The sequence below is a fragment of the Canis lupus genome, chromosome 22 (genome assembly GCF_048164855.1).
Source record: "Canis lupus baileyi chromosome 22, mCanLup2.hap1, whole genome shotgun sequence".
NCBI lineage: Eukaryota > Metazoa > Chordata > Mammalia > Carnivora > Canidae > Canis > Canis lupus.
In genome coordinates this window covers 43477854-43505374 of record NC_132859.1, presented here as the reverse complement: position 1 = coordinate 43505374, position 27521 = coordinate 43477854, and the positions used below count along the sequence as shown (strand labels likewise).

The window sequence follows — 27521 nt, the reverse complement described above, 5'->3', positions numbered from 1 at the left end:
CAAAGCCTGCAAGGTAATTGAATGTCTGCCTAAGGAAGTATGAAAATCATTCTAAAAATCATGTTCTTCCATAGGTAAAGAGTGCTTTGTTTTCTCCAATCGTCACACAAAACTGATGTAGAAACCCCAGCTGATGTTGGGGTTTGGAGCCAAGAGTCAAGAAAGAATTCTTGCTCTTTGGTACAAAAAGGTGGTTTTTATTAAAGCATGGGGACCGGCCCCGTGAGCAGAAAGAGTTGCGCTGGTATTGTGACAGATTTATATACTTTCAAATTTGAAGGGGGTCAGGGACAGCACAAGCCCCCAAGGATTTTGTAAACAAGGTTTCCAGGGTCCTAAAGGGGTTAGCTATTGTTAGGAAAAGGTCATTTATTGCCTTGTAGTAAAAACTCAATCATGAGACCCTTTAGATGTATATCAGTGGGTCATAGGCTTGGATGATGACTGCCAACATGTATCTTAGAGGGTAGAGATAAAGGAAGCTTCCAAAGGAATTTTTGTATGTTAAAGTAGACTTACAGGATCCTGGGGGATTGGGCTAAGATTGCCTCTTGCCTTTAGCAAAGTATTAACATCGAGGCAGCTGAGTTCCTAGAGGAAAGTCACTCTGCCTGTTTCAAGTATTTGTCAATGGGCTCTAAGTAGTAAAGAAATTTAATTTCTTTTGCCTTCGTTTCCCACATCAAAAACAACTGACCGAATTGAAAATACTGAGGTTATAATGAACAAGTTCCACTTGTTATACAAAGAGAAATAAAACACCCCAACATCTAAATTCTTTAAAATTCCAAACTGGGGAAATATGTCTAAATCACTGACTGCTTAGAGCTTTTCCATCTTCCAACTTCTAGAAAGACAAATATTACGGAAGCCTCCAGTCCTACTCCACAAAGTCCCAAGGGCTTGAAGTACAAGGAAACCAGATCACTGGAAAAGTCAAGAGAAAGTCTTTTTTTTTTTTTTTTTTTTTTAAAGACTTATTTATTTATTTATGAGAGAGAGAGAGAGAGAGACAGAGAGACAGAGAGGCAGAGACACAGGAGGAGGGAGAAGCAGGCTCCATGCTGGGAGCCTGACACGGGACTCAATCTCGGGACTCCAGGATCGCGCCCTGGGCCAAAGGCAGGTGCCAAACCGCTGAGCCACCCAGGGATCCCTGAGAAAGTCTTAAATACCATGAAATGTTTATAAAGAAAAGCATTATAACTTGCAGATGAAAGCAGGCTGTTGAATGTCCGGCTTTGAAAACCATAACATACTATTGCCACCAGGTCAGGTCCAAGGACCCAAGGGGGGATGTCTGGTGGGACCAGCCAAGAGGGTCTTTGCCTTCATGCAGGATGGAAATCAAATGTGAGCCTGCAGAAGGTGAAAGCAGAGTTTATTATTGATATCAATTAATCAATCAATCTATCTATATCATCTATGTAGAGGGTTAGAGAGAGGAGATACAGAGTGTCACGGAGTCTCCTCTTTGTTCAGAGCCTGGGTTTTTTATTCAGGATGGTGGTCTAAGCTATGTGTCCTCTGAGGCATCTCGTAACCAGTTAGAACAAAGGCAAGGGCCCAGGTCTTATTCCTTGGAGCCAGGGGACCTTGGTGTCCATATGTCTAGCACTGGTAGTCTGGAATATACATATGAAGCTTCATCTGGTCATTCTTACCTGGTCCTTCCTTAGATGTTATTTATTCTAGAGAATCATTAATTCCTTGTCCCTTACAAGGAGGACATATGCTATTTGCATTACAAGGCACGTGTAAAGTGGAGTGGAGATGCAGGTCCTAGCAAGAATAGAAGCTGAAAAAGAAGCAAAGGAAAAAAAAAGAATTTTCTCTTATGGGATCCCTTCAGTTTCCCTATCTCAATACAACTCGTAGACACAAGTGTTTTTTAGAATTAATCTATGTTGGGACGCCTGGGTGGCTCAGCGGTTGAGCATCTGCCTTTGGCTCAGGGCGTGATCCTGGGGTCCTGGGATTGAGTCCCACATCGGGCTATCTGCATGGAGCCTGCTTCTCCTTCCTCTTCCTATGTCGCTGCCTCTCTGTGTGTCTCTCGTGAATAAGAATAAAAATTTTTTTTAAAATAATTAATCTATGTTTACCTGTATCCTCTCCATGCTCTCTGACCAATATGTTGGACATTCTGTTCATTGATTTCTCTTGCGGATAATTGCAAATTCATAGCAATCAGTTACTGTGAGCAGCAAATCAGAAATGGTCAGTTCTGAAATATTTAAAATCTGGGGCCCACTGCACCAAAAAAAATCATAAAAGTCCTTTTTATGTCTACTAAATGCAGCTGGATGTATTTTAGACAGTCTACTAATTCTGAACTGTTGGATTTTGTAATTATTATTATTATAAATAATAAGGACTTCAGTTCCTGTGTGACCAAATACGCCAGTTAGGATTTTGCCCTGAGGTTTGTGTGATGGAATAGAAATTGTATGATCAAAGCCTGGTGTTTCATCTGAAAATACTTGAAATGCATTGGCTAAGAAAAATATCCGTCAATGCAATGGGTCATATTTTCTTTATCCTTTAAGTCACTGTTCTTTATAAGTTTCTCCAGTGAAGAAGCCCCTCTCCTTTAGAGGAAGAGGAAGAGGAAGAAATGAGTCTGAACTCTGATCTAATGGGTTCTGGGAAATTAAACCCAAATAAAGAATGGTGTTTCCTTAAAAGCTCTTGTTTTTATTTTACTCCATAATGCACCTGAGTAAAATTAATACTGTGTGAAAAACAAATCATCATTTTATTCCCGAAGACTCAACTACCCTTGTAGTCCTTTTACTCTCCACCTTAATAAGCAAAGCACAAACACATTCCCCAAACTGTGCAGAATTCTAGCACCATTCAGAAATGACAAAACAGGGGCACCTGGGTGGCTCAGTGGTTGAGCGTCTGCCTTTGGCTCAGGTCATGATCTCTGGGTCCTGGGATCGAGTCCCGTATCGGGCTCCCTGCATGGAGCCTGCTTCTCCCTCTATGTCTCTGCCTCTCTCTCTCTGTGTGTCTCTCATGAATAAATTTTAAAAAGAATTGACAAAACAGAGCATAAACATTTTACTTAAGACTAGAGATAAGAGGGGCATCTAACTGGCTCAGTCAAGAAGAGCATGTGACTCTTGATGTCTGGCTTGGAGTTTGAGCCCCATAATGGGTATAGAAATTATTTTAAAAATAAATAAACTTAAAAAAATACGGGGGTAAGAGAATTTGTTTTCATGTGCTCTCTTTAAACATTTCTAAATAGTGGAGGATCAGTTCCCACTTTTCTCTAAAATTCAGTGAATATGTAGAAAAGATTAGCAGGTGAATTTGAAACAGAAGCAAAATCCTGTAGCCATTTGTATTTTTGCAATAGCAAATAAACTACCAGATGAGAGTTCTCTTGTAATGCCAGTTTGAATTACCAAATACCACCAACAATCCCATGAATTATCATATTAAGTTTGGAATTATTGCTAAATTGTTAGGTATGAGGGGGATCCCTGGGTGGCTCAGCGGTTTGGCGCCTGCCTTAGGCCCAGGGTGTGATCCTGGAGTCCCGGGATCGAATCCCACATCGGGCTTCCTGCATGGAGCCTGCTTCTCCCTCTGCCTGTGTCTCTCCCTCTCTCTCTCTCTTTCATGAATAAATAAATAAAATCTTTAAAATTAAATAAATAAAATAAATTGTTAGATATGAGAATAGTATTTTGATCACTTTTAAGAAGTCTTGCTTTGTTTGAGATCCATGCAGTATATAGTGCAGATTTGCGGGGGAAATAATTTGATGCCTGGAATGTGATCTTTAAACTTCTGATCCTCTCCCCTGCCTCCACCAAAATAGTGTTTGTGGATTTGGGGGTCAGGGGAGTAAAAATGGGAGGGTAAATGAAACAAAAGGAAAATGGTGTTATTGGAAATAGGTACAAAAAAACCCCAAAACAAAACAGAATTCCCCTCTAATTTTGTGTATATTTAAAATTCTTCGTAATAAAAACAAACTATCAAGTTATTATGCTGAACACTGTAATTCACTAAAATCTACTGAGAAAAAAATAAAATCAGATTAACATAAAATATTTAAGTGAAAATACTGACCATAAAATACAGCTTCCCCAGTATGTTTCCTGAAATAATTCTGTATCCAACTAAAGTATTTACTGAATCTTGGGTTTTGGCCTTGTTGTGTGTTTTTCTTTTAAACCAATTACTGCCATTAAGCGATACTCAAAATGTTGATTATTCATGAGGAGATCAGAATCCCATGTTATAAAATAACTATGATTGCGACTCCCCAGGCTCAAATCTGTACAGAGACTGAGGGCGTTTGTCATTAGAATGTAAAATCACACTTTGTGAGATTAACAAAGACACTGCAGATGTGGAGAGATGCCACAAGTTCCTTATTTGCATGCCGGGGTGCCCTGTCTTTCAGTATTTCTTTCTCCCAATCACTGGTTCCATGAGGTCAAGTCTATAGCCTCATGAGTGTGGACTTCACGGCTTGACTTAACTGCTTTATCACTGAGCTGGCTGTGTCTATTTGTAATCTCCAAATGTTCAAGCATGAAGTAGTTTCCTTCAGTAATCAAAGAGAATGTTATATATTTATGATTTAACATATACTATATGCAGAATCTGTTCAGATTATTTAAAACTTTTTAAAATATTATTATTATTTTAGAGAGGGGAGGGCAGGGAGGGGCAGAGGAAAACGAGGAGAGAGAATCTTAAGCAGACTCCACAACTAACATAGAGTCTCAGTTTCATGACCTTGAGATCATGACCCAAACCAAAATCAGTCAGATGTTTTTTTTTTTTTTTTTTTAAGATTTTATTTTGAGACAGAGAGAAAATACATGAGTGAGGAGGAGTGGCAGAGGGAGAGGGAGAAGCAGAATCCCTATTGAGCAGGGAGCCAGAGGCAGGACTCAATCCCAGGACCCTGGGATCACGACCTGAGCTGAAGGCAGATGCTTAACCTACTGAGCCACCCAGACATCCCTGCTCATATTATTTTAAAAAGAGTATTTTTCAAGCTAATAACAAAGTAAAGCTTACTGATGGGTAGCATCTTCATATGGGGATGTCCCCAGTCTCAGCAACTACTAATGGACCAGTTAGAGCTGCATCGGGTTGCAGGAAGGACTGCAGTAGCATCTGCCTTAGCAGCAAACAGAAGCAAACACTTGGCTAAATCACGCCAAAGGATCAGGACAGGAGCCCTTGGCTAGCTCAGTCCATGGAGCATATGACTCTTGATCTCAGGGTTGTGAATTTGAGCCCCACCTTGGGTGTGGAGATTACTTAAAAATAAAAATAAAATTTTAAAACAACAACAACAACAACACACACACACACACACACACACACACACACACACACGCAAGGTTTAGGACAAACTAGAGCTTGGTGGATCCAAGTAGGAAAATCCTTCCCATACAAGGCAGACAAATTCCTCCTGGTTTGATGAGGCTACAGGTTATGTGAAGGAACAAAGGGCAAGGGTCACAGGAGGACCGTCCTGTGTTCTGTCCTTAGGTTGGGATCTACCCGAAGCAGACCCAGGGACAAGGATTCTAGTATAAATAACTTACTAGGGAGGTGATCCCAGAGAGCCTGTGCACTTAGGAGAGTGGGGAGGGGAGACTGGGCTGGCCTGTCACTGAGCAGGGAAATGCTATGGCCAAATGGGGCTCCATTCACTGGGGACTCAGGAGGCAGGTGGAACACAGGGGATGCAGGATGGGAACAGATTGCCAAGTTCCTGGGGTTTAATGATAATTGTGATTTGCTAAAGTTTCAAAAACTGGAATTGTTTGGTGCTCTGTTCATTGAATACTTTGACAAGATTCCAGTTGATTTTGAACAAAAACACAGTGAAATTTCAAAGTAATTCATTTACAAAAGTGAGTAAGGACTCTCAGTTTGATTTACAAAGTAGTTCTGCAAAGACTCAAACATTTCTAAAATCTGATGATTAGCACCAAGCTTTTGTTAAGATTTTATTTATTCCTTTGAGAGAGCCTGAAAGAGAGAAAGAAAGAGAGAGAGAGAGAGGATAAGCTGTGGGGTGGGGCAGAGGGAGGAGAAGTAGACTCCCCGAGGAGTAGGGAGTCAGATATGGGTCTCCATCCCAGGACCCTGAGATTATGACCTGAACTGAAGGCAGACGCTCAACCCACTGAGCCAGGCCCCCCATTAGCACCAAACTTTGGATGATAAATGAGCAAAAAATATTTTTTTAAGATTTTATTTATTTATTCATGAGAGACACAGAGAGGCAGAGACATAGGCAGAGGGAGAAGCCGGCTCCCTGTGGGGAGCCCCATGCAAGACTCGATCCCAGGACCCCTGGATCGTGCCCTGAGTCAAAGGCAGATGCTCAACCACTGAGCTACTACCCAGGTGTCCTGAGAAATGAGCAAACTTAAAAGGAGAGTCATTTGAGGGTGCCTGGGTGGCTCAGTTGGTTGAATGTCTGACTCTTGGTTTCAACTCAGGTCATGATCTCAGAGTCTTGGGATGGAGCCCTGTGTCGGGCTCTAAGCTCGGTGCAGTCTATTTGAAATTCTCTCCCTCTTCCTCTGCCCCTTCTGCTTGTGCTCTCCCTCTCTCTCTCAAACAAACAAACGAATCTTTAAAAGGGCAGTCATTTGATCCAAATGAAAAGCCACTTTCATAGAGTGATCTGTAATTGCACGTTTTGTAGGTGCACACATGGAAGGGCCATTACAGGGTGCAGGCTTCTCAAAACACCTACTTATAAAGTAGACCTTGATGCTTTCTCAGCATATTTCTATCATTTTTGGAGGGTGATGTGGGAGGACCAGTGACATCCTCTGATATGATGTGGGCCAGGAATGAGCAGTCAAAAATTCTGGAGATGTTTTTGGTGTAAAAAAGGTGTTTTTATTAAAGCATGGAGAAGGTACCTGTGGGCAGAAAGAGTTGTACCAGGGTTGTGAGGAACGATTGATTATATGCTTTTTTCTTTTTCTTTTTTTTCTTAAGATTTTATTTATTTATTCATGAGAGAGACAGAGAGAGAGGCAGAGGGAGAAGCAGGCAGAGGGAGAAGTAGGCTCCCTGCAAGGAGCCCAATGTGGGACTCGATCCTGGACCCAGGATCCTGCCCTGAGCCAAAAGCAGATGCTCAACCGCTGAGCCACCGAGGCTCACCCTTGATTACATAATTCTAAACTAGGGGAGAGGTAGAGATGAAGGAGGTTTCCAAAAGGATTTTCCTATGTTAAAGAAGACTTACAGGATCCTGGAGGCCTGGCTATTGTCCAGCTAAGATTGCTTTTGCCTCTAGCAATGCATTAACATTAAGGCAGTTGTGAGTTCCTTGAGGATTGTCACACTCTGCCTGTCTCAAGTATTTGTCAAGGGGCTGCAAGTTGTAATTTATTTTTTTAATTTTTAAAATTTTATTTAAATTCAATTAATTAACATATAATATACTATTGGTTTCAGAGGTAGAGGTCAGTGGTTCATCAGTCTTCTATAACACCCTGTGCTCATTCCATAACATGCCCTCCTTACTGAATATCAGCCAGTTACCCGTCCCCCCACCTCCCCTCCAGCAACCCTCAGTTTGTTCCCTATGATTAAGAGTCTCTTGTGGTTAAAAAAGAAAAAAAGTCTCTTGTGGTTTGTCTCCCTCTGTCATTTTATTTTTTCCGCTCTTTCCCATGATCCTCTGTTTTGTTTCTTAAATTCCACATGAATGAGATCATATGATAATTGTTTCTTTGACTGACTTATTTCACTTAGCTTTATATCCTCTAGTTTCATCCATGTCATTGCAAAAGGCAAGATTTCATTTTTTGGATGGCTGAGTAGTGGTCCATTGTATATATACATATCACATCTTCTTTTTCCCTTCATCTGTTGATGGACATCTGGGCTCTTAAGGAAACATTTTTTTTTAAGATTTTATTTATTTATTCATAAGAGACACACAGAGAGAGAGAGAGAGAGAGAGAGAGAGAGAGGCAGAGACACCGGCAGAGGGAGAAGCAGGCTCCATGCAGGGAGCCTGAGGTGGGACTTGATCCCGGGTCTCCAGGATCACACCCTGGGCCGAAGGCGGCGCTAAACCGCTGAGCGACCCTGGTTGCCCAAGGAAACTTAATTTTATCTACATTTCTCTTGCTTTTATTCTCCTCACCAATATATAATAATATATATGTAATACATGTCAATGTATTATATATGATAATCACTTCAGAAATATATTTAACATAGTTTTTTTTTAATTTAACATAGTTGTGAAGGCTAGCATGTTCATCATTTACTCTGTCTGCTGAAGTAGATCACAGAGTTTGGGTAAGATACACCGGATTTAATAGTTGATGTATTCAAGTTTTATGACAGGATATATATTTTTTAAGATTTTATTTATTTATTCATGAGAGACACAGAGAAAGGCAGAGACATAGGCAGAGGGAGAAGCAGGCTCCATGCAGGGAGCCCCATTCGGATTCGATCCCTGGTCTCCAGGATCACGCCCTGGGACTGAAGGCAGCCGCTCAACTGCTGAGCCACCCCGGTGTCACGGGATATTTTATTTTAAGCAGAAATTAGTTGTAACCATGTTGCCTTTTTTTTTCCATTCCTTGTAGATGCCTGCTTATACCACTGAAAAATGATTTGACTGCTGGTTACAGAGGTTTAAAATCACAGCAGCTTAATTAAGATGGGGTGTATTTTTCACTCTTATAAAGTAACTTCCAGACCTGGCAGCTCAGAGATTGTCAGTGTCCCAGGGTCCTCCTATTTGTGATCTGCCCATCTTAGTTTTTATTCTCATTGATGAGAGAGCAGAAGACAAGCTGAGGACAAAGCACAAGCTGACACCCCACAACCTGCCCATCCCCCTACTCCCAGGTGGGATATGTGTGACATTTCTCAGGCACTGCTGGCTGCTCCAAAGCTAAGGGAAGGAAAAACAAATAAATGACTAACTCGTAGAGATTACAACCCTGCAAGACATGAGTCTTCTTCAGTTGTCTTAATGGTTTACAAGGAAAAAGCATTCTTGGGTTGCTCAGTTGGTTAAGCATCTGCATTCAGCTCAGGTCATGATCTCAGGGTCCTGAGCTCAGGGTCCTTGGGCTCTCTGCTCAGCAAGCAGTCTGCTCCATCTCCCTCCCTGCAGTCCCTCTCTCTCTCAAATAAATTAATAAAATCTTTTTAAAAAAGGAAAAAATGTTCTTATCAATAACCCAACTTCCAGAAGGGAACATAGACAAAATTAAATGTCCTGTGGACCTGCAGCCCATTGACAAATACTTGAGGCAGGCAGAGTATTAATGTTCCTTCTGGGAGCTCCCAACTATTTTAATGTGTTTTTTTGTTTTTTAAAGATTTTATTTATTTATTCATGAGAGACATATAAAGAGAGGCAGAGACATAGGTGGAGAGAAGCAGGCTCCCTGAGGGGAGCCCGATGAGGGACTTGATCCTGGATCTCAGAATCATGACCTGAGCCAAAGGCAGATACTCAACCACTGAGCCACCCCGGGCCCCAACTGTCTTAATGTTAATACCTTACTAGAGGGAAAAACAACCTTAACTTGACAATGGCAAGGCTTTCAGTATCTTGTAGGTCCTCTTTAGCCTATGGAAGTTTTTTTTGAAAGCCTCCCCTTTCCTTACCCCCACCTCTCAAGTGTATACTCAGCCACCCCTCACAACCCTGGTGCAGCAGCTCTTTCTGCCCATGAGTCTTATCCCTGTGCTTTAATAAAACCACCTTTTGGGACACCTGAGTGGCTCAGTGGTTAAACCTCCACCTTTAGCTCAGGGCGTGATCCCAGGGTTCCTGGATAGAGTCCCACATCGGGCTCCCTGCATGGAGCCTGCTTCTCCTTCTGCCTGTGTCTCTGCCTTTTTCTGTGTGTCTCTCATGAATATATAAATCTTTTTAAAAAATAAATAAATAAAACTACCTTTTTGCATCAAAGACATCTTGAGAATTCTTTCTTGGCCACCGGCTCCGGACCTCATCTACATTCCAAAACTCCATCATCATGGTTGTCAGATGGCCACCACCACTTCTTACAGGCAGGAGGTAGAAGAAGGGGCAGGGGGAAAGAAAGGGTCCCTCTCAGCCAAGCAAGCCCCCGGAAAGAGCCCCCCCCACAAAGGCCCTCAAGGCTTCTACCCACATCATTGGCCAACACAGGCAGGAAGGCTGGGATGTGCAGGTTCTTTTAAAAGCTAAGCACATGGGAGGTGCCTGGGTGGCTCAGTCAGTTGAGTGTCTTCCTTTGGCTCAGGTCAAGATCCCGGAGTCCTGGAATTGAGTCCTTCATTGGGCTCCCTGCTCAGCAGGGAGTCTGCTTTTCCCTCTCCCTCTGCCTGTCACTCCCCCTGCTTGTGCTCTCTCTCTCTCTCTGTATGAAATAAATAAATAAATAAAATCTTAAGCATATGGTGACTCCAGTCCAAGAGAGGTGATGTCACTGGGGAGGAAAGGTGGAAGAGGTATTGGGTAGGCAGTCCGTGGTTCCCGATTCACTGCTCTCCCCAGAGAGCCCAGGATATTCAGATAACATGCTCTCTTGAATTCTGACTGCTGTCACACCCAGGGCAGAGAGTGTCTGGATCAAGGGTTTAGAACAATTCATGTTCCCAGTTTTTCATATTTTTCTCTCAGGAAACTTAAGGGTCTGCAGACTTGGCTTCAAGGGTTTCACAGACAATAAATTATTTTCTACTGAAAGTGAAAATTTAATGTTCTTGTGGAACACTTCTGTCATTTTTATGTTTCATACCTGAGATTCTCGATTCAAGGGGCTCTTAGTGTTTCTGTGATTTTTTCATAGCACCCATAGGCTAAAAGAAATACCAAGGGACTCCTTTTACAAAGCAGTTAGGCCCAAATAATTTATGTTCTAACAACTTAGTGGTGACTAGAAAACCATACGTAAACTGAAAGGAACAATATTTTTATACTTAGATGGCCACCATCACTTAACAATGGGACATGTATACCTCTTGGGCACTGTACTACTTCCCAAATTTTGGAATCTGATTTTGACACCACCATTTTCATGATTTTTCTGAAATACTTGCTTTTTAGCAAGCAAACATCTAAAAAGCCACCCTTATAAAGGTAGTGATGTCATCTAAAGGAACGTTTTACAATCTGCTGTTGAAATAGTGAAGTATCTCAAGCTACCAGTCCATGGAGTGGGTATAGGACAAAGGCCTGGTATCTTATTGTGTTCTTAAAATTTTACATATGCCATGGCATCCTTATGAGCTTGCAGTGGCACACCAGGGCTTCTTGCAGAGCTGGAAACCGTGACTTTTACACACAGGATGCTACCTGAGATCCACTGGTATGGCCCATAGCAACGTGCTAGCTTGGATGGAGGACACATGGAATGGAGAACCACGGAGGAGGGGTTGACATGATGAAGCTGTGAATGCATCCACATGGATAGCAAACTTTTTTCTTTCCAAAAAGATTTCTGAAACTTCTAACAACAGCCCTGAGGCTGCATAGTCACCGCATTTGCCACTGTCACTCTGAAGGTCTGACTACAGGACAGAGGACAATGCCATACAGTGACATGCTTCAGCAGATAGAAGCAGGGGACTTACATACACACCATTATTCATTATTTCACTTGGAAGGAATGAAGGACTCTCTCCCTGTAAGTAGCAGCTGCTTCTGACAAATGTTTAATATGCAGGCTTGACCAAGGGCAGAATTTCATTCTGGGATCTCTTTTTGTTTTTTTTTTTTTAATTTATTTTTTTTAAGTTTTTAAATTTATTTCTGATAGTCACAGAGAGAGAGAGGCAGAGACATAAGCAGAGGGAGAAGCAGGCTCCATGCACCGGGAACCCGACGTGGGATTCGATCCCGGTCTCCAGGATCGCGCCCTGGGCCAAAGGCAGGCGCCAAACCGCTGCGCCACCCAGGGATCCCTGGGATCTCTTTTTGTAAAGTGGAACATCGCTCTTCTCTTTACTTCAAATATCACATGAAGTTTTCTTTATTGGTAAATGAGTTCAAGGTGTGGTTTATCATGCTTGTAGCTCTTCCTCTCTTCAAACAATGGGGAGGTTATGGGCTCAAGAGATAAGTATGCAGTAACTGTGAGGAACAACCTAAACTTTCCCCTCACAAAGCCCTTTATAAAGTGATGATGGTCCAAGTAACTGCCTTCCAGAAGTCAGGGTTGACCTGGCCAAGTTTGCTTTGAGTGACAGTTCACTGGAAACTGGCCTACTGGGCATTGAACTCAGAATTATCTTATTTTATTTTATTATTATTTTTAAAGATTTTATTTGAAAGAAAGGGACTGAGAATGAGCAGGAGGAGGGGCAGAGGGAGAAGCAAACTCCCTGCTGAGCAGGGAGCCCTATGTGGGGTTCAATCCCAGGAACCCAGGATCATGACCTGAGCCGAAGGTGCCGCTTCACCTACTGAACCACCCAAATGTCCCATATTTTATTATTATTTTTAAAGATTTTATTTTTAAGCAATCTCTATACCCAACCTGGGGCTTGAACTCACAACCCTGATATCAAGAGTCGCATACTCTACCCACTGAGCCAGCTAGTGCCCCTGAACTTGGAACAATTTTCATTAAAAAAAAAATTCTTTTTTTATTCTCACAGCAGTTGTACTGTACTGTACTCTTCCCCCTCTCTGAGAAATGTGCCCAAGGCAGTCCCTGAGGCAGGGCTGGTGAGGAGAGAGAAGCTGAGAGAGAGAGAGACAGCAGGTGACTAGTGGCACTGAGAATGCCCAGGGGGGAACGGTTTTCTTCCCAGAGCCCTGTGAGAGTGGCTGGCTCTGTGTTACCAGGGAGCATGGAAGGTACAGATCCTCCTCTAATGAGGCTGCCCTCGCCCAGAAGCCAAACTTGGGAGTCAGGGGGAGAGGAAGACCGTCACTGGGAACTTCAGATAAGAACTGCAGTAAAGATTGTGTTAAAGAGAGTCTGTTCTCAGTCACATGTGTGCTGTCTACACTTAACAGTGGACTTTAGATTTACAGGATCAGAAACCAGATTTTTAGTTTGTAGGAGCAATAAGTCAGGGAAGCCAGCTTCTATTAGAGAGGTTTTACTGCGCTCCAGGCAATGAGATGGGTGGTTTTTTGTTTTGTTTTGTTTTTAGTAGATTACATGGAATCTGTGATTTTCTCAAAGCATTTTCTAAACAAACCAGTGGATAACAAAATGGCTGCTTGGCGAGCTGGGAATTAAAACAAAGATAATTCTTTTTTTTTTTTTTTTAAGATTATTTCCATTAACGTTGGGTCCCACTTCCCTGTGTGTATTTCTTGTCTCTGGACAACTGACTTCAGTAACTAGACCCTATGATCCCTCACTGCTACATGCTGACATAAGAGACACTCTCCTTAACCAACTTCAGTCAGGTTCCTCTGGACCCTCTTCCTAATCAGGCCTCAACCTGGGAACTTCTGAGTCCATCTTTACACCTATCAATTTTTAAAAATTTTAAAAGACTTATTTATTTGAGAGAGAGAGAGAGAGAGCCAGGGGAGCAGCAGGAGGAGAGGGAGAAGCAAACTTCTGGCTGAGCAGGGAGCCAGATGCGGGACTCAATCCCAGCACCTCAGGATCATGACCTGAGCCAAAGGCAAGATGCTTGACCACTGAGCCACCCAGGTACCCCCTACTCCATATTTCTTAATTAAAATAACTTTTTATTTTTATTTATTTTTAGTAATCTCTACATTCAATGTGAGGCTCGAACTCACAACTCCAAGAGTAAGAGTCACATGCTCCTCCAACTAAGCCAGCCAGACACCCCTGCACTGACCAATTATTTTTTAAAGACTTTATTTATTTAATCATGAGAGACACACAGAGAGAGGCAGAGAAATAAACAAAGTGAGAAGCAGGCTCCTTGTGGGTAGCTTGATGTGGGCCTCAATCCCAGGACCCTGGGATCATGACCTGAGCCATTATCCCAGATGCACAACCACTGAGCCACCCAGGTGCCCCTTGGTTAAGTTGCTTTAACCAGAAGTATCCTGTCACCCAAAATTACCTCTTGGTAATTTCCTATCCATTGGCTCCTCTGACCTCCTTGTTGGCTATAAATCTCCACTGGCGGGATCCCTGGGTGGCGCAGCGGTTTGGCGCCTGCCTTTGGCCCAGGGCGCGATCCTGGAGACCCGGGATCGAATCCCACGTCGGGCTCCCGGTGCATGGAGCCTGCTTCTCCCTCTGCCTGTGTCTCTGCCTCTCTCTCTCTCTCTGTAGCTATCATAAGTAAATAAAAATTAAAAAAAAAAAAAAAATCTCCACTGGCTATGTTGTATTTGGAGTCGAGCCCAGTTTTATACTGAGGTCTCTTTCCCCCTATTGCAATATTTCCTGAATAAAATCTGTTTTTAACACTGTTGTTGGGCTCTGGTTTTCTTTAACACATGATACTGACACATTCTTATTCTGAGTCTTTCTTTTCACTAGGATCCTTGCATCTGGCTACCCTGTGTCCACCTTTTCCTTCTCTAGTGGTAATATTACAAGGGGTAAATCCGCGCATGGGGTGCAGGCAGCTGGCCAGCAAAGGCATGTCTTCTACAGAGTGAGTTTTAACACAGCAAGTTGGACAAAACCAGACCCTTAATTAGGGAACACAGTGTACATTCTTACACAGGTCCCCACTGGCCAGAACACAATTGTGACTGGGCCCTAACGTAGTGCAGAGGGAGAGAGAGAGATTGGGTGTAGAGGTTGGGAACACATAGAGGCTTTGTCTGAGCGGCTGGCAGCTCAGTTGGTATCATAATCCTCTGTTCACCATTGAAAGCTGGGCACTGTGTAGTTAAAAATCTATAAGATCAAGGTCAAAGTCTTGGAAGAGACAGATTTTCTCTGAAAGTGAAGATTGAAGGGCAAGTGAGAAACCATTTAGGTTTGTTTCTCTGAGGTTTGATCAACGATTCATTAGTAAATACCATCTTACAATAATTAAATGGTCTTACAGCTATTTATAAAACTTACCCTCTGCCCCTCCGTATTTCTACTGGAAAAACAGTATTATTGTCATGAATCTGAAAACCTCTAGCTTGCCTTTTATCCTATTAGTCAAAAAACAACGTTTACAACACATATTTTGATACATAATTTGTTGGGAAGCAACAATTGTCTCACTGTGTATATGACTTTATGTACATTTCAGTTTTTAGGTGAAATATGGGGATGTCATTATTTTCTATAGATAATTTACTCATTTTATACTAATTTTCAGTAATCCCCCTAACAAAATATTTGCCATACTCTGTAATCCATTGTATGCTTATGCTTGACTATGTGCTAGTATAAAATAGTATTATGTCTGACTGTTAATGAGTCTAGGTTTATTTTTAGAGTGATGAAAACATTACAGAATTAAGTAGTGGTGATGCCCCCATAACCCCAGGGTCCTGGGATCTGGCCCTGAGTCAAGCTTCTTGCTCAGCAGGGAATCTGCTTCTCCTCCTCCCTCCTCCCTCTCTCTCTCTCTCTCTCTCTCAAATAAATCTTAAAAAAAGAAAAGTGACAGGTTAGGGGCACCTGGCTGGCTTAGTTGGTAAAGCATGCAACTCTTAATCTTGGGGTTGGGGGTTTGAGCCTCATGTTGGGTGTAGACATTGCTTACAAATAAAATCTTTAAAAAAATCTATTAAAGAAAAATGGCAGGGTAACTACACATGCTTATTTTATCTAGTCTCCCTTCCAAAAAATTGTTAAATTATAGCAGTAAAATGTGTATTTTAGAAAAGTAAAGAATTAAAAAATATTTTATTTAAGAGGTGTAGTTGAGAATTTTTTAAAGGCTTTAGCCCTTCAAGAGAAGGAGACACCCCCCCAAAAAAATGAGAGATTATAGCCCAATTTTTGGACATAGAAAGTGGGAAGAGAATGATAAGTGACTTGGCAGAGTGGAAACAATTCCACTAAGTGCTTTCAGAGGCCATGCCCCAAAAAGCAGGCCAAATGTATATGCTACCAGCCATGGTAGAAAGCAGGGCAAAGGCTTGGTGAAGCCTACATTCAGAATGGATTTCAAGTTTCACTGCATCAACTTGGTCTGGTCACTGGAAATTTATTATGGAGAAATTTCAAGACTCAGAATCTGTGGAGAGCAGAGGAGAGATGGGCATGGCTTGGAAAGGGGACACATCCATACAGTCATGCGGTCTCTTGCTTCCCTTGACCACAGAATCAGTAGCAAGATATTCAAACTCCCCTACCTTCTCTATTCCTTCTAAGCTTAAAAGCAGACTACTCTTCTCTGAAGGAGCTGAAAGACCCTAGGGGAAAATCTTCCAGCTACTTGGATTTTGTGGGGTTTATTTGTATTAAGATTTTATTTATTTATTCATTAAAGACATAGAGAGAGAGAGAGAGAGAGAGAGAGAGAGAGAGAGAGGCAGAGACATAGGGAGAAGCAGGCTCCATGCAGGGAGTCCAATGCAGGATTTGATCTTGGGACTTCAGGATCACACCCTGGGCCAAAGGCAGCCACTAAACTGTTGAGCCACCCAGGCATCCCACTACTTGGATTTTGAAGTCTGCTCACATAAAGTCCTATGTGGCTGCCCATTCCACCACTCATCAAGCCCAATGCTTGTACTTGGAGCATCCAGTCACCTCTTGAATGCCTAACAGACACAAAGGGACAGTGAAAGATGACCAGACAAAGGAAAAAGCTTTCAACAAGAAAGGGAGAGATGAAAACAAAAGAAGGTTGAAGGAAACTGGGGTAAACTTACTAATTCAATTCAAGGAACAAAGCTAACAAAGAAGCAAACAAACAACAAGAAGTAAGCAAAGAACCCTAACATAGTATAATTAGTATTTTCTTAGAGTTTAGAGAAAAGACCATGTGCTTTGAAAAAGGGAAAGTCAGCAAACAATAATGAGGTGTTAGAATTTAAAAATCTAATTCCAAAAGAAAATATAAAGTTCAATAGGATGCATATAATTAATAAAATAAGAAAACTTCATCAAAGGTAGAACCAAAAGTTAAAGAACTGGAAGCTTCCTAGAGAGAAAAATGAGGAACAATTGGAGGATCAATTTAGTTTTCTGTCATTACTTTTCAATAGCCAACTAATAAAAGTTTTCAGGCAGAAGCAAGAAAATGAAAGGGAATAAATTAATAAAAATAACAGAAGGGGCACCTGGGTGGCTCAGCAGTTGAACATCTGCCTTTGGCTCAAGATGTAATCCCAGAGTCCTGGGATCGAGTCCTACATCAGGCTGCCTGCATTGGAGCCTGCTTCTCCCTCTGCCTATGTCTCTGCCTCTTCTGTGTGTCTCTCATAAATAAATAAATAAATAAATAAATAAATAAATAAATAAATAAATCTTAAAAAAAAAAACAAAGCCAAAAAACAACAGAAAAATTACAAAATACAGTGTTGTAAATTTCTAAGGGACAATGATCTACCAAGTAGGGATGAAAAAGACTCATATCAAAGGAATGGGGGACTTTTAGCACATTTGGAGTTGAAATAAGATCATGAACATTTCCAGAGATTTTTTAAAAATTACAAAAGAATGGGAATCTGAAAGGTCTAGAGCTTTTCAACAACAGCAGTGGAAGAAACAAAAAACAGAAAAATAATATACCCAGAGTTCTGTGGAACTCTAATTTTCAACTCAGAATTCTATACCCAGACAAACAGGCAACCAAGTGGTAAGAATAGAAATAAGCAGTTTTCAGCATTCAACCACCCAAAAATACGTAACCACTCATATACATATATATGACATGGAATCCAGGGCACAGGTGATCCACTACAGCAAAGCAAAGAAAGGAAGGCCCTGTCCTGCACTGGCTTTGAGAGCATCCAGTTTAAAAACAGAACAAGAGAATAGGGAATTTCAGAAGACAATAGATGGAAATGATCATTTGATGTATTGGAATGCTTGAGAAAATTATTGATGGATATTTGAGAGATCTGCTGGAATGTTTGGGGAAAAATGAGTAACAAATAAAAAACTAAGCAAATTAAAATAAATAAATGAAAGCAAAAACAGGACAACTATTAACTCCAGGAAAAATAAAGTTGTAAAGAGAGAAATAATCACAGTTGATCACAAGTTTCTGCAGGAAATAGTATTTGCATATTTATAAGACTATAGATACTGACCTAGCTACATTCAGTGGGTGAAGGAGAGAGCAAAGAATAGAGGGCAAAAAACCCACACCCTCTTCAAAAAGCCAAAAGCCTACAATAAATAAATACATAAATGGCTGTTAGTGGAATTATTTAGCAATGTGGAAATAAATATAGAAAAAAATAGCTTAAAAAAGTTAAAAGTTAAGTGCGGTTGCCTTTGGAGTGGGATTATGGAGTGGGATGAGATAGCAAAAAGGGCTATTGTTTTTCAACATAAGCCTTTTAAAAATTGGGGTATAGTTGACACACAACATAAGTTTTTTAATACCATTATAAATAATCTCATGCATGTATTATTTTGATAAATACAAAAACTATTTAAAATAGTACATATAGGGATTATGGTGTATTGGTTTGCTGGGGCAGCTGTAACATAGTACCACCAACTGGGTGGCTTAAGTAACAGAAATGTATTTTCTTACAGTTCTCAAGGCTAGAAATCTGAGATCAAGGTGTTGGCAGGGTTGGTTTCTTCTGAGGCCTCTGAGAGAAGGTCTATTCCAAATCCTTCTCTGTGACTTGTAGACGACTGTCTTTTCCTCATGTCTTCTCATTGTCTCTCCTCCATGCATGTCTCTGTGTCCACATGTGCAGACACTGGGTGAAGGGTGTGTGGGTTGGTAGGGTGAGCTGGCATGTTGGTTTGGTTGGACCTGGCACATCGTTTGATGTGTGGAGTTGGTGAGGGGTGAGCTTTGGTGAGGGGTTTAACATGGAGTGTTGATTATGTTCCAACATAGAGGACCAAAATATGTGACTGTGTGTAGAGATATAGTGTGGATGTGGGGTATGTGTGTATCTCTCTGTGTGTATATATGGTATGGCTGTAGCTTAGTTTAGCTTTTGTTTAGATTTTCCTTTGCCCTTTGTTTTAGTCTTTGTTTTTGTCTTTGTTTGGCCTTTGTTTTGTCTTTGTTTCACTCTTTGTTTAAACTTTCTTTGGCTTTTGTTTGGTCTTTCTTTAGCCTTTTGTTTAAAGTTTGTGTGGCCTTTTTGTAGTCTTTGTGTAGCTTTTGTTTTTAAGTGGATCTTGGCTGAGAAGCCTTCAAAAATACCTTGTGTAATGAAAAACCCGGATATATAATCTCTCCCTATATATTCTGTGTGCATTGAAGTAGGCTCATCACCCCCAGGGACCTGGTGCAGACCTGGAGCCTGTTTCACACGACTGCTACTTGAAGGTAAGGGAATTCCATAGGTTTTCATTTTACTTCAGATTGTACTTCGGTTCAAGTGGTAACTGCACATTTTTGTATGGGCCATTTCATTATATTCCACAGGGAACTTGCTATTATAGCGGTCAAGACTGCGAGAACATAAAATGATGGAGAAAACAAGAGCAGAAGACACCAAGGTTATTCTAATGTGAGCAGAAGGCCCCTTCTGGAATGTTCCAGCTACAGTTTGGGAATTGTCTGAGCCTGGGGAGAGATTCCAAACCCTAACTCAGATTCTTTCAGGTTTAAAGCTTCAGGGACGCCTGGGTGGTTCAGTGGTTGAGCGCCTGCCTTTGGCTCAGATCAGGGTCTTGGGATCAAGTCCCTCATCGGGTTTTCCACAAGGAGCCTGCTTCTCCCTCTGCCTATGTCTCTGCCTCTCTCTGTGTGTCTCTCATGAATAAATTAGTAAAAAATCTTTAAAAAAAAATAAAGCCTCATGTGTCTGGAGCTAGATTTGTGGAGCTATTGGCTTCTTCTTTTTCTATTTCTTCTTTCATTATTTGTCATGATTTGAAAATGAGTTTTTCCTTCTTATCTAGAAGCAACATCTTCCCTCACTTAGCTAGGTTTATGTGTGGTGGATATTAATGGAATAAGAAAGTCTAAGTCTTGTTAGAATTTTGCTCCCTGTAGATTAGAAACCTTAAATGGAAAGATGTTAATGCTCTGTCTTGTGCAGAATCTCTTAGAAACCAGAGTTTTGGGAACCCTGGGTGGCGCAGCGGTTTAGCGCCTGCCTTTGGCCCAGGGCATGATCCTGGACACCCGGGATCGAATCCCACGTTGGACTCCCGGTGCATGGAGCCTGCTTCTCCCTCTGCCTATGTCTCTGCCTCTCTCTCTCTCTGTGTGACTATCATAAATAAATAAGAATTTAAAAAATTAAAAAAAAAAAAAGAAACCAGAGTTTTCCAATGTTGTGGTGGGTAGAACAAAGAAAGAAAAGATTTTGTGTCAAGGCAATAAAGCAATGAACTTGGCTAAAATACTAGGAGAAAAATAGGGAAAATAATTTTTGCTGCTTTGTGGATGAAACAGAAAGGAAAAAACAGATTGGTGTTCGATGCATAGCTTTCTGTTTTATGTTTATTTAGATTAACAAGAGAATGCCTTAGTGAGTGGATTTTAAAAATTGTTTCAGGGGCACCTGGCTGGCTCAGTGAGTAGAACATGCAACTCTTGATCTCACGGTTGTGAATTTGAGCCCCACGTTGGGTATGGAGCCTATGTAAAAAAAAAAAAAAATTGTTTTAGATTAGCAGAAATATCACAAACTCTAGGAACATTCCAGATATACCCAGATCACCCAAATGTTGACATTGTTACACATTTGCTTTATCATTCTCTCTCCTCTTTCTCTCTATACACATATACATATTATTTTTTCTGAGCCATTTGAGATTTTCAGATATGATCAAAATCAGAGAGCCAACATTAGAAAACAGACATCTAGGTTTTGTCAACTATTCCAGGTATCAGCCCCAGATCATGCATCACTTTGGTCACCACATGTCTTATTGTCCTTTATTCTGGAAGACACCCGAGACAGCCATTCTCTTTCATGGTCTTTACAAGTTTGAAGAGTATAGGTCAGTTATTTTGTTAAATGTTGCTCAGTTTGGGCTTGATCTGATGTCTCCTCATGATTAGATTCAGATTATGCAGTTTTGGAAGGAATATGCTTGTATTTCAGGCCATACATCTCCAAATTTATACTGGAATCTGATTGTACAGACTTTTTAACTTGAAGTCTGGTTTCTGTAATGGGTAACTAGAATTTTAAATGAATACCTAAAATCTTACAAGAAAACATAAAAAATCTAAAATCCAGAGCTTTTACAGATAATTCCCAAGTATTCACTAAAAGTGTATAAACGGTGGTCTTTTGTTAAAAATGACAACTGCAACAATATGTACATGAAGTTGATAGGAATAAAGTGAAGTATTTAATATTGACTCTTTGCATGTGTTAGATTCATGTCTACTGCTTTATTTATTATTTAAAAAATATTTTATTTATTTATTCATGAGAGACACACAGAGAGAGGCAGACACATAAGCAAGCTCCTGGCAGGGATCTCAAAGCAGGACTCAATCCCTGGACCCAGAATCACACCCTGAGCCAAAGGCAGACACTCAACTGCTGAGCCACCCAAGCATCCCATGTCAACTGGTATATGAGTGTTCATTTCATGAATGTGATCATTCTTTTCTAAGCAAAATCATCTGCTGAAAACAGGTATAGTTCACAAAAGAGTGGTCCTGGATAGCCACTCCAGGCTTGCTGGCAACCTTTAGCAGGTTGGCAAGGTGTCGAGAAGAGAACAAACTTTTGTTTGTAAGTGGGAAAGCTTCTGTTTGGAGGTAGCTGGCAGTTTTATCGTTCTGAAGGTAGACACCAACTTCCTAGCAGATTTCCTTTGTTTTAGGAAAGTTATTAAAATAGAATCTTAAAAAAAATTAAATAGACTCTTAAGATTTCCAAATATAAAACATCTATTTTTTTTCCCTAGAGGAAATAATGAAGTCATCATAAATATAAATGTAGGGCAGTTGGTTAACTTGTTAAATGGTCTTTTTAGTCAAATAAATGTATTATGGTTTTGATGGGACTGTTCCCTGGATGAAGTAGATAAATATTTTCTTTCCTAATATGGAATTAGATAAGAAATTTGGAGTTCTGCTCATGCTACTATTTAATGTTGAGAAACTCAGCTTTTGGGAAAATGTAGCATTAGCTATTTTGATTGCCTTATCTGGTCCATAGGAATCACCCTGGAGTTTGAGGAAGTGACTTTTACTTAAGGATTATACGTTCCCATGATGAACCATTGGATCAGAAAATGAAGGTGTCCTTTGGTCACTCACCCTAAAGAATTGGAAGCTAGGACCAGGAAGGTTTGGAAGGCCAAAAGAACATGTGGATGGGAATTGAGTTGTTTTCCACAACCTGGAAGTCTGCTAGGCTGGAATTAGGGTCCCTTGTGGAGTCTCCAAAGGTGACCTCTTATTGGCTTGGCAGGCCTCTCTGGTTTCTGTTACTCTGTTACCTCTAACACATTCGGTAAAAACTTGATGGTATTAGCTGTGGTTAAAAGACCAGTCTGTTTTAAATGTACTCAGGATTTTGTTTTCATTCAGGCATGATGAGGGCAGCAGATTAGAAGATGATTGCCATTGAAGATTGACACTCACAATTCCCAAAAGGAGGATGCATGCCTGACCATGCAGAGCCACATGAGGAAACACCTGGATTGACAAGGAGCCAGAGGGAATGAGGGGAAAGCATGGCAAGAGCTTTGTGGGGTTTTTTTTTTGCAGGAAGGACTGGGCAAAGCAGGGTAAATAGACTAGGTAAATTTAGGATGGGCTAGTTTGAATAATTTCAGTGGGTTCTGGCATAAAAGGACTGTCCTGGGTTGTCTGGTTCCTAGCCATAAAGTGATTAGCACAGAGGAATGTTGGCTTAATCTGTGGGACCTTGGTGAAAAGGGTAAGTGGCAAGTGTAGGCTCTGGATTGGCTGGTTTAAACATGAAAGTTACATTCATAGGGGAGTCATTTGTTGTCCCCAGGAATTAGCTAGCCTGGGGAAGGGCAATGTATCTGGGATCAATAGGCCTCCAGGTGCCAGAGCATCAAGAATAGAGAAAGGAAAATATAGTTAATACACAACAGCCACATTTGGAGTGAATGGGATTGGCAAAAGTAGGGCCGCATTCAGACTCTGAAGCAACAGCATTTAAGATCCAAGGACATTTGGTGTAGACAGGTCCATGGAATGTGTATCTATTTTTTATGCCAGTTCAAAAATTAATTGTGAAGATAGAGGGATGGGTCTTCAGTGATCCACAGCAGTGAGGATATTAGCTTGATGCAATATTATATTAGTTTGGAGGATATTACACTGTTGTGTAACAAATTACTACAAACTGAGTGTTAAAACCATGCCCATGTATTATTGCACAGTTCTATAAATCAATTGTCCAATAGGCTTGGTACTCTGCTTAAAGTCTCACAAGGCTGAAACCAGAGTGCTGACGGACTAGCCTCTTACTTAGAGGCTCTGGGTGAAAATCTACACCCAAGCTCATTCTGGGTGTTGGCAGAATTCATTTCCCCATGGCCCAGGTCCCTGGACCCCCATTTTCAGGTGAGCAATGGTGGATTGTATTCTTCTGGTGCTTCAAATATTTCTGACCTCTTCCTTTGTCCTAGTTCTCTGATTCCAGCTAGAGAAAATTCTTGGCTTTTAAAAGATGTATGTGATTAGACTGGGCCCACTCAAATAATGGGTAATCCCCCTATTTTAAGGTATATCTGCAAAGTGTCTTTTGCCATGAAAGGTTACATAATTCATAGGTGTCAGCAACTAGGATTTGGAAATTGCTTGGAAGGGTCATGTTGCCTACCACAGAGGGTTTATGATTAAATATTGAACACTTGATAAAGGTGGTATTTGCCAAAATCTCCATTATAAAATTACTATTTTTTGTTTTTAATTAATATTTATTGGGAGGGAGATATTTTGAGGTACTTTCATATTTATAATCCCGCCCTCTGTCTTCCTGTGAACATAATTCAGGTTTCTACCTGAATCTGTGTCTCTTGAGTTGCAATTCAGATTGCCCAAACTTATGCATCTTTGCTTAAATTTTCAGGGAATTCTTTCTTGGTCAACACCTATAAGGAAAAAAACAAAAACACCTATAAGGGGTTAATATCCTAACTACATAAAGAACTTGTGCAACTCAACACACACACACACACACACACACATACACACACACACACAAGAATAATCCAATTAAAAGATAAGTGGAGGGTCTGAAAAGGTGTTTTTCCAAAGAAGGCATACAGATGGCCAGCAAGATGCAAGTACCTTGTTTCTCCTCAAACTTTCACCTGCTGTTTTTACCATCCGTTAGTGAATATTGCTTGCAGAAGTTGTTACTGTGGTATTCTTATGATGATTTTTTATTTCCCTCATTGCTTCTACATTTATTAAATGAGAATTATTCCTTTTGCTTTAGAGTGAGGGGAGGGGCAGAGGGAGAGAGAGAATCTTAAGCAGGCTCCATACTGAGCACAACCCTGAGCCAAAATAAAAAATCTTTACTGACTGAGCCACCCAGCCACGTAGGCACCCTAGGATTATTATTCAAGGAAGAGTTTCTCTTCATTTACTTTGATTTTTTTAGATTCCACATATAAGTGAAATCATATAGTATTTGTCTTTCTTCTCCTGTCTCATTTCACTTAGCATAATACCATCACAAATGACAAGATATTATTCTTTCTTATAACTGAGTAATATTCCATTATATGGATATGTACATACTACATCTTCTTTATCCATTCATCTATCGAAGGACACTGAGATTACTTCTATATGTTGGCTATTGTAAATAACGTGGCAATAAACAGGGGTGCATCTATCTCTTTAGATTAGTGTTTTCATTTTCTTCAGGTAAATACCAAGTAATGGAATTACTAGATTATATGATATTCCTTTTTGAGGAACCTCCATACCATTTTCCACGGTGGCTGCACAAATTTACATTCCCACCAACAGTGCACAACGGTTCCTTTTCTCCACATCCTCACCAACACTTGTTCTTTCTTGTCTTTTTGGTACTAAATATTTCAACTGGTGTGAGGGGATATCACACTGTGGTTTTGCATTTTCCTGATGACTAGTGATGGTGAGCATCTTTTCATGCATCTTGTTGACCATCTGTACACCTTCTTTGGAAAAATGCCTATTCAGGTCCTCCACTTATCTTTTAATTGGATTATTCTTTTTTTGGGGGGGTGGGGAGCGGTGAGTTGTACAAGTTCTTTATGTAGTTGAGACATTAGCCCCTTATAGGTGTTGACCAAGAAAGAATTCACTGAAAATTTAAGCAAAGATGAATATGTTTGGGCAATCTGAATTGCAATTCAAGAGACACAGATTCAGGTAGAAACCTGAATTATGTTCATAGGAAGACAGAGGGCAGGGTTATAAATGTGAAAGTTTACAAGTGCAGTTCTCAGTCAGGGTTGTTGGACAAAACAGACTGAAACTAGGTCAGCTGGAATTGGTTGTGTTAATTTACCAATGAGGGATTGAAACTTGTCAAATCTCATTGGTTCCTTCTGAAGTGAAGAATGGGAAAGAGTCCAGTGTCATGGTGAAGAGGGAGTTAAGTCCAGGCCCAGGGCTTGCAGTTGGCAAAAAATTCACAGTTCCTTGAGGAGAAGGTGCATAAACTCCTCCTTCCATATGACCTCCTGGGCTATTTCATTCTTTTTTTTTTTTGAGATTTTATTTATTATTTATTTGAGAAAGAGGGTGAGAGCACAAGTGGGAGGAGGAGCAGAGGAAGAGAGAGAGAGAGAGAGAGAGAGAGAAGCAGCTTCTCTGCAGAGCAGGGAGTCCGATGCAGGGCTCAATCCCAGGACCCCGGGACCATGACCTGAGCTGAAGGCAGACACTTAACCAAATAAGCCACCCAGATGCCCCATTTTATTCTATTTTAAAGATTTTATTTTTAAGAATCTCTACACCTAACGTGGGGCTTGAACTCATGACCCTGAGATCAAGACTCTTGAATGCTCTACTGACTAAGCTGGAGGGAGGGGGGCTCCACCCTATTTTAAAAGAGACTCTCCTAGCTAGGTTTGCTTGCTCTATCTTGAAATCTTTTTTACACCAGATATATTATTTGCAAATATCTTCTCCATTCAATATGTTGCCTTTTCATTTTGTTGATGGCTTCCTTTGCTGTGCAAAAGCTTTATATTTTGGCGTAGTCACAATAGTTTATTTTTGTAATTTATTTTTAAAAATTAATTTAAATTTCAAAGGAAGAGGCTCATCTGATTTGACAGAGAAATCTTACAATAATTTTTACAGTTAGTGATACAGAGTTGTCAGTTGCATCATTACTATGATTAGCTATTGACTAAGACAAATTATCAACTAAGACAACTGTGGTATTATGATTTATTTATTTATTTTTTAATATTTTATTTATTTATGACAGATACAGAGAGAGAGGCAGAGACACAGGCAGAGGGAGAAGCAGGCTCCATGCAACTGGGAGCCCGATGTGGGATTCGATCCCGGGTCTCCAGGATCACGCCCTGGGCCAAAGGCAGGCGCCAAACCGCTGCGCCACCCAGGGATCCCGATTTATAAGGAATATATATTTAGTCATGCAAATGACCAAAATATATTTCTGTCGTGTATTTGGTTTTTGTCTATGGTTTCTGGTGCATAGCTCCTAAAACCTTTGAAATTTCCTACCATGGGGGCATAAAGATATCTTGTGTTATGTTAATTAGATAAGCTTGGAAAACCCTTAGACAACATAAGGATGCAAGGGTGGGGGTAGGGGGCTGAAGGTGATTAGAAGGATGGAACTCTTATTCCTACTTCCTGACCCCTGAGGAGGAGAGGCTGGAGGTTGAATTGACCAATGGCCAGTGATTTAGTCACTGACAACTGTGTAACGAAACCTCAATAAAACCCCAAGGGGTTGGTGAATGCTTGGAAATGCAGGGAGAGCCACATGTCTGGAGAGGGCAAGCTCTGCCTCCTTTCCCTATACCTCATTCACTGTATCTTTTCATCAGGCTGTTGATATGTAACTAGTGTTTCCCTGAGTTCTGTGAGCCAGTCTAGCAAATTAAGGGAACCCAAGGAGGAGATTGTTAAAACCTTCAAGCTGTAGCTGGTTGGTCAGAAGCACAGGTAAGAGCCTGGGATTTGCCACTGGCCTGGAATCTGAAGTGGAGAGTAGAAGGCAGTCTTGTGGGACAGATCTCTTAACCTGTGGAATCTGATGCTATTTCCAGGCAGATAGCATCAGAACTGAGTTGAATTCCCTGACACCCTGCTAATGTCCCAGAATTACTTGGTGTTGTGTGCATGGTGGTGGTGGTGGACACACCCCTCCTGCACAACACTGGAATCTGGTCTAGGAACTTTAAAAGAACCAATCAGAATGACAAGTTTCTTTTGCAGGTTATTTTTCTATCTATAAGACCTCTTTGTTCAAACAGCACTTCCAAGATCTGATATATAGTAAGAAAGGAGGGGGCAAATGGTTATGGATGGTCAGTCACACATCTCCA

At 40.9% G+C, this 27521-nt stretch overlaps 1 protein-coding gene across 8 annotated transcripts in view; it reads left to right on the top strand.

The window, feature by feature from the left end:
- The first annotated feature begins 19201 nt into the window (after positions 1–19201).
- Positions 19202–27521, top strand: part of MOBP (myelin associated oligodendrocyte basic protein) — a 54212-nt gene continuing 45892 nt past the window's right edge. For 6 of the 8 annotated variants that reach the window (XR_012015137.1, XM_072793259.1, XM_072793260.1 and 3 more), the window contains exon 1: positions 19202–19359. The gene's annotated coding sequence lies outside the window, so the exon portion shown is untranslated. Of the gene's footprint in view, positions 19360–19458; positions 19544–27521 lie in introns of all 8 variants that reach the window. The other 2 variants (XM_072793261.1, XM_072793264.1) reach the window with 2 other exon arrangements.